We start from the raw sequence: 17,954 nt of genomic DNA on the forward strand, positions 1-17,954 counted from the left end.
GATATAAGACGTCATGCTCTGAATAAATTGGAATTAGAATCTGATTTGACACTTCAGAAACTGGCTGAAGATTATCAGCGGTTCGTGGAAATGAAGACAGATTCACGAAACATAGAAGAAGCAGGTATCGCTCACATTAAAAAAATATGCTTAAAAAATAAAACAGCAATTACCAACCAAGAGGCAAAAAGAACCCTTCACAAAATTATTAGGATAGACAAAATCCTAGGACCCTTGTAGCAAATGTGGAGGACCTCATGCATGTCAGTACCAAAGGAAAATAACATGTGACCTATGCAAGCAAGCAGGGCACAAGGCCTCATATTGCAGAGCAAAAGTAGCAAAAAAGAGCTACGTAAAAACTGTAAAAATGAACCCTTCATCAACAGAGAACATAAGGAAATATGTTACCGTGAGAATCAGAAATAAAGAAGTAAAACTGCAGCTCGATTCAGGGTCAGATTTATCAATTCCAAATTTTCACACGTGGAAGAGAATAGAAAAGCCTATGATGACAAAGACAAATAAAATCATAAGATCGGTAACTGGTGAAAAAATAAAATTTGAGGGTGAGATAATTCTTAATGTGTCACTAAAAAGAACGACAAAAAAGCTAAAAGTGTTTGTTCTAAGGAACGCAACAAACTTATTGGGACCAATTGGATTCAGGAATTGGAATTATGGGACTCACCAATGAGTGAATTTTGTCACAAAGTCGAAAACCTAACATGTGAAGCCGACAAACTCAAAAAAGATGTCAAAAAATCTTTCCCAAGGGTTTTCTCTGAAAAGCTTGGATGCTGCACAAAAATAAAGGTGAGATTGGAATTGCTGGATGAAGCAAAACCAATATTCAAAAAGCCATGGAGCATACCTTTGCTTTGAGGGAAAAAATTGAAGAAGAATTGGAAAGACTAGTTAACACTGTAATCGTGACTATTAACTATGGTGAGTGGGCAGTCCCCCACCGTATATGTGAAAAAAAATCTAAAGAGATTAGGGTATGTGCAGACTTCTCTACTGGATTTAATGCGGTGCTCAAGGACCATCACTCCCTACTACCAAACCCAGATGACATATTTGCTAAGTTAAATGGCAGAAATTTTTTTTTCAAAATAGACTTAAGCAAGGCGTACCTACAAATACCAGTAGAGGAATATAGCTTGAAACTTTTGTATATCTGAATGCACAAAGGACTTTTGGAATTCAATAGATTAGCATTTGGTATAAAAGTAGCACCTGCAATTTTCCAACAGGTAATTGATACTTTGCTAAGTCGTTTGGATTTCGCAGTAGGCTATCTGGATGATATTCTTATGCGTAGTCAAAATGTTGAACAACATAGAGATCATGTATTTCAAGTGTTTGACAGAATAAAAGAATACAGCTTCACATTGGGGGAAAAATTAAATACCTGGGTCAAATAATAGATAAGGACGAGAGGAAACCCGATCCGAAGAGGTCTACAGTTATAAAAGACATGCCAGAACCTCATAATGTAACTACATTGCAGAACATTGCAGAATTTTTTAGAGCTTGCAAACTATTATCAAACGTTCATTAAGAACATGTATGAATTGCGTGCCCCATTGAATGTACAAAGGACAAAAAATGGGACTGGATGCCTAAGGCAGCGTTTAAGAAATTAAAAGCTCTAGTAACATCAGAGTTATCTCTGACTTATTTCAATCCGAAACAAGAGATTATTGTCACAACCGACGCAAGTTCTTATGGGATCGAGGTGTGGATTCTACACAAGATGCCTGATGGGTCCACTATGCGTCAAGAACTTTACTGCCTGCTGAGAAGAATTACTCCCAAATTGAAAAGGAAACACTGGGGATCATATTCAGGGTTACAAAATTCCACCAATTTTTACACGTCGTAAATTTAAATTACAAACTGACCATAAGCCGCTTATAACCAGCTTTGGCTCTTAAAAAAGGTCTGCCAACTTACACAGCTAACAGACTGCAAAGATAGGGACCATTCTACTGAATTACGATTTCAGTATGGAATTTCTTACATCTGCGAAGTCATGCAGATGGATTGTCGCGATTAATCCCAAAATCAAGGGAATTGCCAGAAGACATAGTAATAGCGTCACTACAAAGTGAAAAGGACTATACACAAATACTATGTAATACGATCAAGGAACTACCAGTGACTTTGGAAGATATAATAAGAGAGGCTGAAGAAGATAGTTTCATCAAAGAAATGAAACAAAAAATTCCATCTGATGAATCGGGGGCGGAAGCTTATTCTATGTGCAATGAGGTACTGTTGTACCGAGAAAGAGTAGTAATCCCAGCTACACTACAAAAGAAAATTCTAAAGGATTTCCATATGGGGCACCCTGGGACTATAGAAGGTAAAGTCGTGTAAGAGATGTGCATTGGCTGCAAAAGCACCCCAATACAATTTAGCCCGTGATCTAAAGCGGACCACCCATGGCAAAAAATACACAAAGATTACGAAGGCCCACTGGATGGAAACTATTATTTAATAGTAGTAGACAGTTTTTCAAAATGAACTGAGGTATTTCGATGTAAAAGTCCAACGACAGATTTTGCGATCAGTGCTCTTCATGAATTATATGGTAGGTTTGGTGTGGTTGATTGTCTAGTGCCAGATAATGGCACACAATTCACTGCAGCAAATTTTAAAAACTTCTGCGAGGATTTCCAGGTTAACCACATAACGATGCCAACCTATCATCCCGATTGAACGGTCAGGCAGAGAGGTTTGTAGACACGCTGAAAAGAGCCCTGAAGAAGGCTAAAGGAACGCCCTCAGAAAAGGCGCTACAGAAGTTTTTACAAGTTTACCGAATTACACCAAATGAAAGCACTCCATCGAAGATGTCACCAGCAGAGTTAATGTTCATGAGGAAAATTAGGACAGTCTTTGAGAAACTTTTACCAAAACAGGTGAAACCACCAAATACTATAGTTCCTAAAAAGAGATATTTACTTGGTGAAAAGTTATTTTTCCAAGTACACAAAAATAATAGTACGATATGGGAACTAGGAAAAGTCCAGAAAAGGCTCGGGTGGATGGTCTACATTATCGAAGGTCCAAGATTGACTCACAAGACACATTTAAACCAAATTCGGAAACGTATCATAGATGATGAAAGACAACCTCCTGCTGAATAGAAGAGGTAATGGACCAGATATATGACACGTTCGACTCGGTAACACCACAAGCAGCTGGACAACGCCGGTCCTCCAGAAAAAGGAACATGACCGACCGGATAGATATCAACCCCAGGGAAAAGAGCTATACGATAATCCCAGAGGAATGAAAAGCTCGGGAGGAGGGTGCTGTGGGGGTACAAATCACCCCTATTTCAGAACTAAGTGGAATCAACAACTCCTATGAATACCACTGGTTGTAGAGACTAAATGGAGACATTCATACAATATTTAACTGCATGCTACACACACGTTTCTTTCATACCACTTTAGTGGCTCCTGTATTCTTTATGATAAATACATATTATATTTTATACACTTTACACTAGTTGTGGTTTCTTTCATTTGTGATCCCTAGCACGGGTCTACAACAATAATATTACACTAAAACAATGTCATGTTGGTAACTGTTTTGGGGACTTGCCGATTCACGCATGATGGACTCTGCTAACCATTATATAAACCATGAGGCTATTACACTCATGAGGAAGTATCATGATTTAACGCAAAGCTACAGACTGTCTAACTTACCAATCAGAAAAGTACCGACAACCTTTCTTTTGTATTTCAGTTTTTGTACAAAATATTCTTTCTACTTAAACGTCTTGTTCGCATTCTTCTATGACCCTTTCATAGGGTCACAACACTAACGTTATCACCTTTCAAGCTTTTGTAAACGATGAAAACACCCAATTTCTGAAGATGCCATGTAAAAACTAAAAAAAAAAAATTGTTAGGTGTATGACCCAATCTCCAACAATTTCATGTCGGCAGGTTACGTATGTAAGTCGGAAGATGACAAAGCTGATTGCCTGATGATTAATTCAAAACACAGCGTTCCACTCTTCCCCATGTTAAGAACGGCTTTCTATTTAGAAGGTCATTTTTAACATGGGGGGATTTGATGTTGACAGAGTGCGTTGAAAGTCATTTTCGGTTTAAAATAATTTTTTTTCTAGATTTTATTTATTTCTTCTGACAGCTGATTGGATAATAAGTCCAGCAACTTCTGTCTGCTTACACAACCTGTTGGAAGATGCCATGCGAAGTTGCTCGAGATTGGGTCATTAACTGGATAAGCATCAAATGTAATTTCTTTTTTAATTTCACTTGATGTCACTGTTGATGTGACGTTGCCTGGGTCGAGTAAGGAACCCCGGAGATGGGTGGGTGGGGGTTAAAAACAAAATTGATAATAATGGGTGGCAGGGGGGGGGGCGAAAAAACAGTAGGCAGTTTGGGTGGAGAGAGAAAGAAAAAAAAGTAGTAGTAGGCTGGCAGGCAGACAGGCTTGAACCCATAACGCAAAGGAGGAAAGAAAAACAAAAGTGACGTCTTTGCTGATATCTCCACAGTCCGACCAGAAGTTAAGCGAAGTTAATCCAACCGATACAATGACTTGCAAAAATGGATCCCTCCTTGTAGAAAACTGCTCAATTTAGGGTGAAGGAATTTATTTTTCGATATTTGTCGTCCAAAGGGTCGAGCTTTAAAACAGTACCAGTCTCGTGAGGATCTGTCGCGTCTGTTAAAAGTTTTTGCAAGACATACAAACACACACACATACATACACATACACATTTTGCCCTGTCTCTCTCTCTCTCTCTCTCTCTCTCTCTCTATATATATATATATATATATATATATATATATATATATATATATATAGATGCCTTGAATTTAAGTTTAAAATGCAGAAGTCAAGTATCATGGTTTAATTGTGCTCTAAACACAAACATTCATTTCAAACGCGCCCCTGTCATATCCAAGAACCTATGGTTGATTTTATGTGCTTCACCTTACTGGTTATGCGGTGATAATGGCTTGAATTTAAGTTTAAAATGAAAAAGTCAAGTATCATGGTTTAATTGTGCTCCAAAAAAAAATACTAATTTCGAACGTGCCCCTGTCCTATCAAATAAAACTACTGTTGATTTTATATGTCTGACCTTTCTGCTTGTGTGATAATAAAACTTCTTAAATACACTTGTAATGTGAGGCTGTGTATGGTGTTAACTCTGGTCAGAGTCGCCTTTCCTTCTTTCATCGGGATATTTTGATTATCGATACTTATCAAAGACATTCCGATACAAAACTTATCTAAGAACATTGCCAGGCACATGAAGTATATTCCTGGGAAATTTCATAAAAATCGGTTGAGCCGTTTTTGAGTCCATAGGAAAGGAACATTCTCCAACAATATTTGAGCTTCTGCAGCCTTATTCTTCATCTTACTCACAGCTTCCCATGTCAATTCTTTCCCAATTCTTATGGCTGAACAACGAAAGACTGTTTTATCAAATGCTTTCACTAACAAAGAGAAATCAGACCCCCCCCCCAAAAAAAACAAAAAAAAAACAAGATAAGTTTACTCACTGACAGTTGTTGGAGAAAACTTGATCAATTGGTTAGATTTGACTTGAAATGGTGATTTGTTGTTGAATAAAATAGATTAACTACAATGTCCAGCAGACGAGAACAATTTTCTAAGAGAGGCGTCTCCACAGTGCCTCCAAATTGATTTTTATTTTACATCAGTTGTTTTTTGTTCTGCTTTTTTTCAAAATATAATAAATCTGAAAAAAAAAAAATAAATAAATTAAATAAATAAAAAGAAAGAAATGAAAATAAAGATATCGATCAGAAATAAACAATGTTTGAAGAAAAGAAAATTTAAAACAATGAAAATGCACACACATGTCTACAAAAATACGTCGTCCTTAATAAATATATCGTTTTGATGACGCCAATCATACATTATCTTGTGAACAAATCAATATGGCGGAGTAGAATTAGTAGACCCCCCCACACACACACCTCCGAACCGAACTGAATCGAGGTGAGTTAAACCGGCTTCTTTCATGGGAAAAACTGTTCTGATATCCTGCTTTCAGGATAACTACAACATGGTCGACTCCAAGTCCAATGTAAACAAGTTCTTGTTTAGCCCCTCCACCACCACCACCACCACCACCACCACCACCACCACTAATTAATCAAATTATACCCAATTTCCACCAATAACGATCACTATGCTGTTGCCTCACTTACCTTACACTCATTAATCCTTATCCTCGAGTGGCCTTCGGGTCTTGATAAGTGCTAACTCCCTTGTAAAAATTAAAAAAAATATATATATATAAAATTCACAAACGTTTTCCAGTCACTTGTGTATCACTGTCAGGGAAGATGAAAATGTTGGGCTTTTGCAACTCTTGTAAGAACGTATCAACGTCCTTCAACATACAGCGCCTGGTATTCCCACATAGTCATCTGTCTGGTACTGACTAGACTCAACGTTGCTTAACTTTCTGGTGATCATATAAGGATTGGTGTGTGAACGTGATGATGCAGTATATTATTTGCCATCAACATTGCATGAATTATTTACCAGAGTATTGTTCAACTTAAAATGTTTCGGTTATAGTCAAGACTGTCTGCTCATTGTGACTTCCCGTTTCTGCTCCACAAACGGGATGACAGTAACAAGCAAGATATGGTCTCCTCTGATTAACTATTATCTTCTTCTCAGATAACACGAAAGCCTCCCCTTGTACTCTGAAGTTCTCCAGAGTATGCACATAGGTGGATGAAAATTAACTAGGAGTGGCGGGATGGCGGGGGGGGGGTAATTTTATATTTAAAAATGTTCAACTTTTCTAATTTAAAAATAAAAATAAATTAAATTAAAATAGATTAAAGAAAGGTCGAGAGTTCCTGGGTTAGTAGATGTAGAAAGTAGTAAGTCCAGTTCACGGAGGGAAGAAAAAAAAAAAAAAAAGAAGAATTCCTTCCATGTTTTTTTCATGTGATTAAAATGAACTTATAAGAAAAAAGCGGTAAATTAAGACATGGGTAGCGATAGGTTAGTTTAGAAATTATTTTTTTTTTAAATCATCTGACATGTACCAACATGTAAAATAAAAGTTTAAGATGATAACGATAATGAGAAGAAGGGAGGAGGAGAAGGAGGAGGGCGATGTTGGTGGCAAAGAAGAAACTACATAAAACGAATGAAAATGATTTATTTTACAGATTTAAGTTCAGGTAAGAAATTCTTAAACGATATCAATGTATTAAAAGATATCAATATTTTTTTTATGGAAATCGCTCCAGACAAGATGTAAAGCCATTTAATGTAAGAACCTAATAAGAACGAAAAAAAAAAAAAACGACAGGGAATGTCTATTGACCTTTAGTCTTGAAAAGATCAAGGTTTTAAGTAAGGGAGAAAACAGTCGGCAGGAAGAGAAATGATTTACCGAAATAGGAAGCTGTATTATAATGATGTGTCCAAACAACGAATTGATGGAGATCACAAGACCAACGAGTCAAATGAGCTGGAACAAAGAAGGGAATAGATTAGACAATTCTGAAGTAATTACTACAATTTTCATTTCGACAACATTAATACAATATATAAGGAAATATTTAAATAATTATTACGATATCCACAATAATCGATACATGTATAATCTTAGAATGGAAATATATTGCTTACAAACAAAAACAGTTGTATAGTAGCGACTTCAGCATAATCACGTTAACACACCGATTCTCTTTAGATCATCAAAGTTAAGCAACGTTGAGTTTGATCAATACTACCTGCGTGACCAACTTGGAAATTCCAGGCGCTGTATGTAGGAGGACGTCGACACCTTCCTGCAAAAGTTGCAAAAACCTAACGTTGTCATCTTCCCTAAGTAGGATATACATGCGACTGAGGACCGCTTGTGAATTTCATACTCTCATGGAACTTCCTTTTTTGGTTGGTTGGTTGGTTGTTTTTGTTTTACGGCATATCACCCTTTTCGGGTTATTTAATGCTGAATCCAAAGATTTTGAAGAAAATTTTTTTTAATAGAATATATTTGTTGTTTTCACGTCGGTTTCTATTCAACCCATAGTTGGGACCCTAACAGGTACTACCACTCCGGGTCAGAGTGGACCTGGGAGCAATGGTAATTAAAGGGTGGCTCCACACTCCCAAAAGCCCACAAGCTGGGGCCTCACCACTGGATATAGTTTAAGGTCATATCCAGGACCCCCATTGAGGGACTTTTACCCTCTGCAGGGGGGCAGTCGGCGTATTCTAATGCCCCACCGACAGGGCCATCCTTTTTTGGAGGAAGCCGATTAAACCCACATAGTGTTAGTGCCGTTTTCATTTTTTTTTTTATATAGACTTCAGGTTATATTTAAATATCTACAAATTTTAATAAAAAAATTCATAAAGAATATCAATTTGAATAAAGATTTTTAAAGATTAATAAGAAAGCTAACTTCATTATACCCTTTTCCTTTATAACGTATGCACATACGCTTCACTTTAGTAATATATATATATATATATATATATATATATATATATATATATATATGATTATTTAATTTAATCACATAAATTAATATACGAAAGTATAAATTTATGCGTAAACTTTAAGAATTTACTTCGACAGTGCTCAAGATGTAGGTAGAGCTAGGTAGTAGGTTATAAAATATATATGGCAATTAAGCTACACAGAATATTCCGTGTTTCATCCATGCTAGGATTCATCAGGCTTATGGCTGATGAATCCTAGCGTGGATGAAACATGGAATATTCTGCGTAGCTTAATTGCCATATATATATATATATATATATATATATATATATATATATATATATATATATATATACAGTAATTTATAAAATATATATGGCGATTAAGCTACACTGAATATTCGGTGTTTCATCCACTCTAGGATTCGCCAGGCTTATGCGCGAAGCATAAATCTATACTTTAGTATACTAATTTTATGTGAGTAAATGAAGTAGTTATATATATATATATATATAATTAATTTATGAATCTTCTACCAAATGTATTTAATATATATATATATATATATATATATATATATATATATATATATATATATATATATATATATATATATATATATCCAGGTTAGTAGCTGGAGGTGCATTAATTCACTGGGAGAGATGCACCCCAGTCTTCATTAAGACATGCATCTAGGAGCAGGAAATTGATGTAAAAACCTGCGGTCTACTGTATACTCTGTCCTGTGGCAGTCATCTGCACCGACAAGGATTAGCAGTAATAGCAAAACACAAAACCTTCACCACTATAAACAAATCATCTGTGTGGATTTCCGAGCAACTTGTTGTTGTGGCAGAACCTCATACGTCGAAATCGATGGGAGAGATTCTATTATATATATATATATATATATATATATATATATATATATATATATATATATATATATATATATATATATATATATATTAAAACGAGCGACCTTTTCTGCCACATAATTTATTTTTCTACATAGTCACCACCATTCTTAATGCACTTTTCCCAGCCTCCTTTGATGCTTCGGTCATAAAAAGATCCATCATTATGCTTTGTCACTTACATCTTTGTCGCGACTTTGAACTCAACGAACCCATCTCCTAAATTTAACATTAACTGCATCGGCTTTCTAAACGTTCAACAGATGCAAGTAAATGTTAATTGATTAACTTTTTTCTGCATGGAAGAATTCAATAACGCATCTCTGCTTCTGGCTCAGGTCCATAACAGGAGTTGCTTTCTTAGAATCTCACATCTTCAATATCTGCAACTTTCAGGTCGTAAGTTCAAGCGTTATAAACAACGCGATTTGCAATCCCATCTGATCCATTCAGGCGGAATGAAAATAGGAGGCGTTGCTTTTGGAACATCCCTCGTATTGGTGTTGGAACGATTAATTGAAATCTAGAATTAAAAAAAAAAAAAAAAAATCGGAAGCTTTTTGAGTATCGGAATCGGAATAGCAAAAATTGGTGCCTATTTTTCGATGTTAAAACCGATTCTTTTATTGTTTTTTAATCAAATGATTGTTTTGTTTAAACATAATTTTCCATGGCTAACATTAATGATGAAATGATAAATATTTATTGATTTTATTTTACCGTTTTTTAACAGCAAAATAAAAGTCTAATAATGACTCCATAAGTGTATATTAATGTTTGTGAAAATATTAATGCAAACATTACATGGGTTCATACGGTACTCCGACCGTCGTCGCCTAAAAATTAAAGAACAAAACAAAAAACAACTCGGAATTAGTAATTGTATCGGAATCGTCCTATTACTAATATACTCAATTAAAGTTTAATTTCATGTCAAAATCCTTACGAAATCCATACGAAATATAAATATATATTAAAATAAATAAATAAATCGTAGACAGAGCAAAATAATCATGAGGCGAGAATAAAATTGCGATATGATGAATTTTATAGGTTTTGTTTAAATCTGAAATTAATTAAAATTTATACCTCATGAGAAAAGAGTCATCCTATAATCTTACATCTTAACATAAAGTAACAAAAAAGATAAAGACAGTGTGGGGGAAGAAGAGAATGATTTGATTTACAGCATATAAGTGGGAGGGAGAGGGGGGTCAATTTAAAACAACTTTTAGAGTTTTCCCTTTTGATTTATTTCTTTTAATATTTTCGTAGCGATTTCGGGGATTTCGTAAGGATTTGACATGAAATTAACTTTAGCTAAAAATATCTTTTCCCTTAGTTTGTCCTGGCTTTTGTTTTAACTCTTTAATTTTTCCAAATCTTTGCCAACAAGATAAAATAACACACACACACACACACACACACACACACACACACACACACACACACACACACACACACACACACACACACACACACGTACATATGTGTATACATATATACATATATATGTACATATATACATACATGCACATATATATGCATATTTGAAATACACACATATATATATATATATATACTAGCAAAAGTACCCGTCGTTGACTGGGTTCAACAACAGCCTACAGAAAATGAACTCTGATTTATGAAAGTATGATAGGTTATGAAAAGGAAGGGTTGTAATTTTTGTAATGAGATAGCTTCGAATTTGGGAGTATCAAAACCAAAGCAAAATATGATGAAAGTAAAAATAAAATAGATAAACCCCATAATTTATTATACCATACCTGTTCACACTCAAACACTTATCACAATATTCTGTGGATTTATATTAAAAAAACCTTGTTAAACTTTGTAACATATTTCCATTCTATGGAGGTCAGACGCGAACGAACACCCCATAATTTTATTATACCATATTTCTTCAAACTGAAACATAATTATCAAAGTATACTTACGCAGATAGATATGAAAAGTCTTTATTAAAGTTTGTGTCTATTTCCATTCTATGGAGGCCAGGCACAAACGCAGACCCCACAATTTTATTATACCATCCCTATTTAAGTTAAAACATACTTATCACAGTATTATTATCTACATCTATATCAAAAACACTTGTAACCGTTTTTTTTTTTTAATTCTTTAATTTTTTATTTCCATACTTTGTGGACCAGGCGCGAACGCAGACCCCACAGTTTTAATGAACCACTGTTCTGCCAGACCAAACATACCCATTGCTGTGTCTCGATACATCTTCTATCATTATATGTAATCAGTTTTTTAAAATAGTCAACCATTTAGGAGCCTATTCGTGACCAGACACACACACATATACACACACAGACATTCAGCTTTATATTATAGATATACATATATGCATATATATATATACACATATATACATATATATATACACACACACATATATATACATATACACAAACACATACACGCACACACACACACATATATATATACATATACACAAACACATACACACACACACACATATATATACATATACAAAAACACACACACATATAGATATATAGATACACACAAACACACATGCATATATATATACACACACAAACACATATGCATATATATATACACAAACACACACATATATATACATATACACAAACACACACACACATATATATATACATATACACAAACACGCACATATATATACATATACACAAACACACACGCACATATATATACATATACACAAACACACACGCACATATATATATACATATACACAAACACACGCACATATATATACATATACACAAACACACACGCACACATATATACATATACACAAACACACACACATATATAAATATACACAAACACACACACACACACATATATACATATACACAAACACATATATATACATATACACAAACACACACACACATATATACATATACACAAACACACACACATACATACATATACACAAACACACACACTTATATACATATACACAAACACACACACACATATATATACATATATACACAAACGCACACACACATATATACATATACACACACACACATATATACATATACACAAACACACACACACATATATACATATACACAAACACACACACACACATATATACATATACACAAACACACACACACACACATATACATATACACAAACACACACACACACATATATACATATACACAAACACACACACACATATATATATACATATACACAAACACACACACACATATATACATATACACACACACACATATATTCAAGCAGACATTATTAAATACAACAGAGATACTTTGCTTTATGATTTTTTTTTCATTTTTCGATTTTTTTTTTATTTCAAAATCGAAAATATCATGGAAATTTCTACAGTTATAACGAATTCTTTTGATTCGAGCGCGAGTCATCTTCAGCTGAAAACCTATGGAGTGAAAGTGAATAGGAATGAAAATTAAAAGATTATATGGAAAATCGAAAAAATAAAAAAAGAATCATAAAACAAAGTATCTTCGTTGTATTTAAATAATGTCTGCTTGAATGAAAATATGCTGCCAAATAGACATTTTCCGGGGGGTACAGAATTTAATTATGGCTTAATACAGACCATTAAGCATAATGAATTTAAAAAATAAAAAATGAAAATAAAGGTTAGCTAACCAGGTTTCGTTCCTCGCTTATCAAAGCTAAATTGAGGAAAATACGATTTAAAACAAAAAGTCATGAATATGGCGGGGGTAGAAAAAAAAAGCAGAAATAAAACGGGGGAAAAATTACATAGAGACTAAATTAAGTCCTAGAAAATTTTCTTTTTGCTTGCAAAGAGAAGGTCTCAAAGACTTGAAAATTTTAAAGACTCTTTTTATTAAAAAGAGTCTTTAAAATTTTCAAATGATAGGGAGAGTGCGACTTACTAAGGATCGTAAACATGTCAGCACTGAAATTCGTGGCATACGTATGGTTATTTATAAGATGGTCGCAAATCGCAGAACCATACTATTATTATTCAGAGCATTCGAGGGTGAAAAATTTGCATCAGGAATCTTTGATGGTACATGTTGTTTCAAACGGAAATCTAATCTTTGCGATGCTCGCCCAACATAGTGTGCACTGCAACTACATTTAAATAAATAAATAATAGAATTATTATGATGGGGGGGGACATCTTTACGAATAGACGGCAACATAGGCCTGGTTGAAAAAACAACACGCGGATTCGATGCAAAATAACACCGTTGCCCAAACAAAGAAATTTGCTTAGCAAATCGGTCACTGATGTTACCTAGCCAAAGTAGACGCAGGTACACAGGACATCTATTAGCTATAATTTCTTTGAGTTTATGAAAATTAGAAACTTTCTTATTAATAGTAGTTTCAACAATATCCAAGGGGTAACCATTATTACAAAGGGTGTTAGTGATAAATTTGAGTTCGTCATCCAGATTAACTTTAGAACAAATCATCAAGGCCCTATGTGCTAAAGTTTTGATTAAATTATATTTTTGGTTTGTAGGGCAAAAAGAGTCCCAACGCGTATAGAGACCTGTAAAAGTTAGTTTACGATAAACAGAAGTAAGAAAACACGGAGATGTCTTCGACACAAAAGCATCCAAAAACGGAAGAGTAGAATTCGTTTCCTTGCCTACCATAAACTTAAGAGCTGGATGAACGTTATTGAGGGACACACACACACAAAAAAAGCATCCGATTTCGTCTCGTTGTCAAATAAGCAGAAAGTGTCGTCAACGTAACGAAAATAAATGTCTGCTTTGCATAAACCAGACAATAGACCCTGTTCATGAAAAACCACAAAGATATTAGCCAACGCTTGTCCCAATGGGGAACCCATGGCCACACCATCCGACTGTCTGTACATAATATCGTTGAAACTGAATTCTACCGACATGGTGGCGAATTTCATCAATTCCGCAAAAATATTTTCTGGCATTGGTGGAGTCGGAAGTTTACTCCGATATAAAGCGTCAGCACAAATATTAAAGTCTCTAACAATGGGATACAAGTAAAAAGAACTGGAAATATCGAAGGAACACATACATTTGTCTGAATGAATATAATTTTGTTATCAAAGCTAAAAGAATCTTTAATACAAAATGAACTATAACGTTCCAAAACAGGTTCTAAAATAATTGTCAACCATTTTGCTAGCTTATGTTGAAAGACCCTATCATAGATAATATGGGTCTCAACGGTGCCCCCTCTTTATGGGTTTTAGGCAAACCATACAACTATATATATATATATTTATATATATATATTTATATATATATATATATGAAATTGGTATATCTATAATATAAAGCTGAACGTCTTTGTGTGTGTGTGTGTGTGTGTGTGTGTGTGTGTGTGTGTGTTTGGTCACGAATAGGCTCCTATATGGTTGACTATTTTACAAAACTGATTACATATAATGATAGAAGATGTATCGAGACACAACAATGGGTATGTTTGGTCTGGCAGAAAAGTGGTTCATTAAAATTGTGGGGTCTGCGTTCGCGCCTGGTCCACAAAGTATGGAAATAAAAAAAAAAAAAAAAAACGGTTACAAGTGTTTTTGATATAGGTGTAGATAATAATACTTTGATAAGTATGTTTTAACTTAAATATGGATGGTATAATAAAATTGTGGGGTCTGCGTTCGTGCCTGGCCTCCATAGAATGGAAATAGGCACAAACTTTAATAAAGACTTTTCATATCTATCTGCGTAAGTATACTTTGATAATTATGTTTCAGTTTGAAGAAATATGGTATAATAAAATTATGGGGTGTTCGTTCGTGCCTGACCTCCATAGAATGGAAATATGTTACAAAGTTTAACAAGGTTTTTTAATATAGATCCACAAAATATTGAGATAAGTGTTTCAGTGTGAACAGGTATGGTATAATAAATAATGGGGTTTATCTATTTTATTTTTACTTTCATCATATTTTGCTTTGGGTTTGATACCCCCAAATTCGAAGCTATCTCATTACAACCCTTCCTTTTCATAACCTATCATACTTTCATAAATCAGAGTTCATTTTCTGTAGGCTGTTTTTGAACCCAGTCAACGACGGGTACTTTTGCTAGTTTGGTATATAGCATGACTTACTTTTATGCACGTAGTAATTATTAATTAATAAATAATATTTAACTATATATATATATATATATATATATATAGGAAATTTATTACTGTGAGTCCAGAATGAGTTTACAAATTGTTTCAACTAGAGGAAAATCCTCAAAGAGAGGAAAAATCCAACTAGCATCATCAGAATTCATAGATGGACACTGGTAAATATATATATATATATATATATATACATATATATATATATATATATATATGTGTTTTTTTATTACCGTTTTATCAGTTTGGTTACATATGTTTCGGATGTTGGACCATGTTTACGATCCAACAGTCTCGTCAGACCTTACAGAAATGGTTGTTAGTATTTGGAAGAAGTATATGCAGACATACATTCATCTATATGCAGACATACACAGACATACACAAAACTCCTATACACATATACATACTTATATACATACTTATATATATATATATATATATATATATATATATATATATATATACAAAGACCTGCATATATACAAATACGTGGAGATATAGATCTCCAGTAAGATGTAGATGTACACATACATATTTACAAACATACATGTATACATACATATATACATACATATATACATACATACATACACACAGACATGTACCCATATACACGTATATAAAATTATATAAATATACATATTCATAAAATATGAATATACATATATATATATATATATATATATATATATATATATACATGTCTATATTTATACTAAGTAAGTAAAGTTAGGAGAGATAAATAGATAAATAAATAAAAAATAAATAAACAGGTATAGGTAATAATGCGAGGTTAGGTAGACACATTGTAAGATATGTTCAAAATACATGTTGGTTTAATATTTAGGGATCTGTATTGATTTGCTTTGCTTATTGGATAGGGATTAAGTTATAGTGTCTGGAAAAAAATTATAGGGATCTAGATAAAAGTAAGGATGAAGATAGGAATAGAGATAGAATAAATTAATAGATTGAGAAGTTTAAAAAAAAATTAAAAAAGGGTGTATAAAGGTTTAAATGTTTAAGATTATGAGGGTGGTGGTTAAGGTTTAATGAGTCAGGGGTACTTGTAGTTCCATTAAGTTCATATATATGGGGGTGGGCTCCTAACATGTTGCTTTGGGCAGTGGTTATGCTTAACTTTATTTTCAGTGTCAAGTGTATTGTGGATATAAGCATATATATATATATACATACAAACACATACATGCATATAAATATATCAGATATAGCTATACCTGTATACATACGTTCACCCATGCATACACATAGAAATATATATATATATATACAGACACTAACACTCAGATACACACATACACATACATGTGCACATAGACATAGATATACAAATATATATTAATGTATATACACACGACCCATGAGCACATACATCCATATGCAACATAGAAACATACACGTAAATACATATATGAATATATACATAGACCCAATCCTGCCTGCACATACACATACATATACATATGAAGATACATGTACGGATCTCCAGTAAGATGTAGATATACATACATACATACATACATACATACATACATACATACATACATACACATGTACCCATATACACGTATATACAATTATATAAATATACATATTCATAAAAATATATATATATATATATATATATATATGGACATGTGTATATTTATACTAAGTAAGTAAAGTAAAGTTAGGATAGATAGATAAATAAATAAATATATAAACGGGTGTAGTTTATAATGCGAGGTTAGGTAGACGCATTATAAGATATGTTCAAAATATATGTGTTGTTGGTTTAATATTTAGGGGTCTGTATTGATTTGCTTTGCTTATTGGATAGGGATTAAGTTATAGTGTCTAGAAAAAAATATAGGGACCTAGATAAAAGTAAGGATGAAGATAGGAATAGAGATAGAATAAATTAATAGATTGAGAAGTTTAAAAAAAAATGAAAAAAGGGAGCATAAAGGTTTAAATGTTAAGGATTATGAGGATGGTAGTTAAGTTATAATGAGTCAGGGGTTCCTGTAGTTCTATTAAGTTCATATATATAGGGGGTGGGCTCCTAACAAGGTGCTTTGGCCAGTGGTTATGCTTAACTTTATTTTCAGTGTCAAGTGTATTGTGGATATAGGCATATATATACATACAAACACATATATGCATATAAATCCAGATATAGCTATACCTATATACATACGCTCACCCATGCATACACATAGACATACATATATATATACAGACACTAACACCCAGATGCATGCATACGCATACACATACATGTGCACATAGACATAGATATACAAATATATATGAATGTATATACACACGACCCATGAGCACATACA

General features: G+C 33.5%; 1 protein-coding gene across 1 annotated transcript in view; it reads right to left on the reverse strand.

Moving 5' to 3' along the window:
• The window catches only part of LOC145267033 (tripartite motif-containing protein 2-like), a 569,514-nt gene that overhangs the window by 220,597 nt on the left and 330,963 nt on the right, over positions 1–17,954 (reverse strand). The window contains exon 3 of the mRNA XM_080122976.1: positions 5,574–5,773. The gene's annotated coding sequence lies outside the window, so the exon portion shown is untranslated. The remainder of the gene's footprint in view (positions 1–5,573; positions 5,774–17,954) is intronic.

Source organism: Euprymna scolopes, chromosome 4, assembly GCF_053919585.1.
Source record: "Euprymna scolopes isolate OS-2025 chromosome 4, ASM5391958v1, whole genome shotgun sequence".
Taxonomy (NCBI): Eukaryota; Metazoa; Mollusca; class Cephalopoda; order Sepiida; family Sepiolidae; genus Euprymna; species Euprymna scolopes.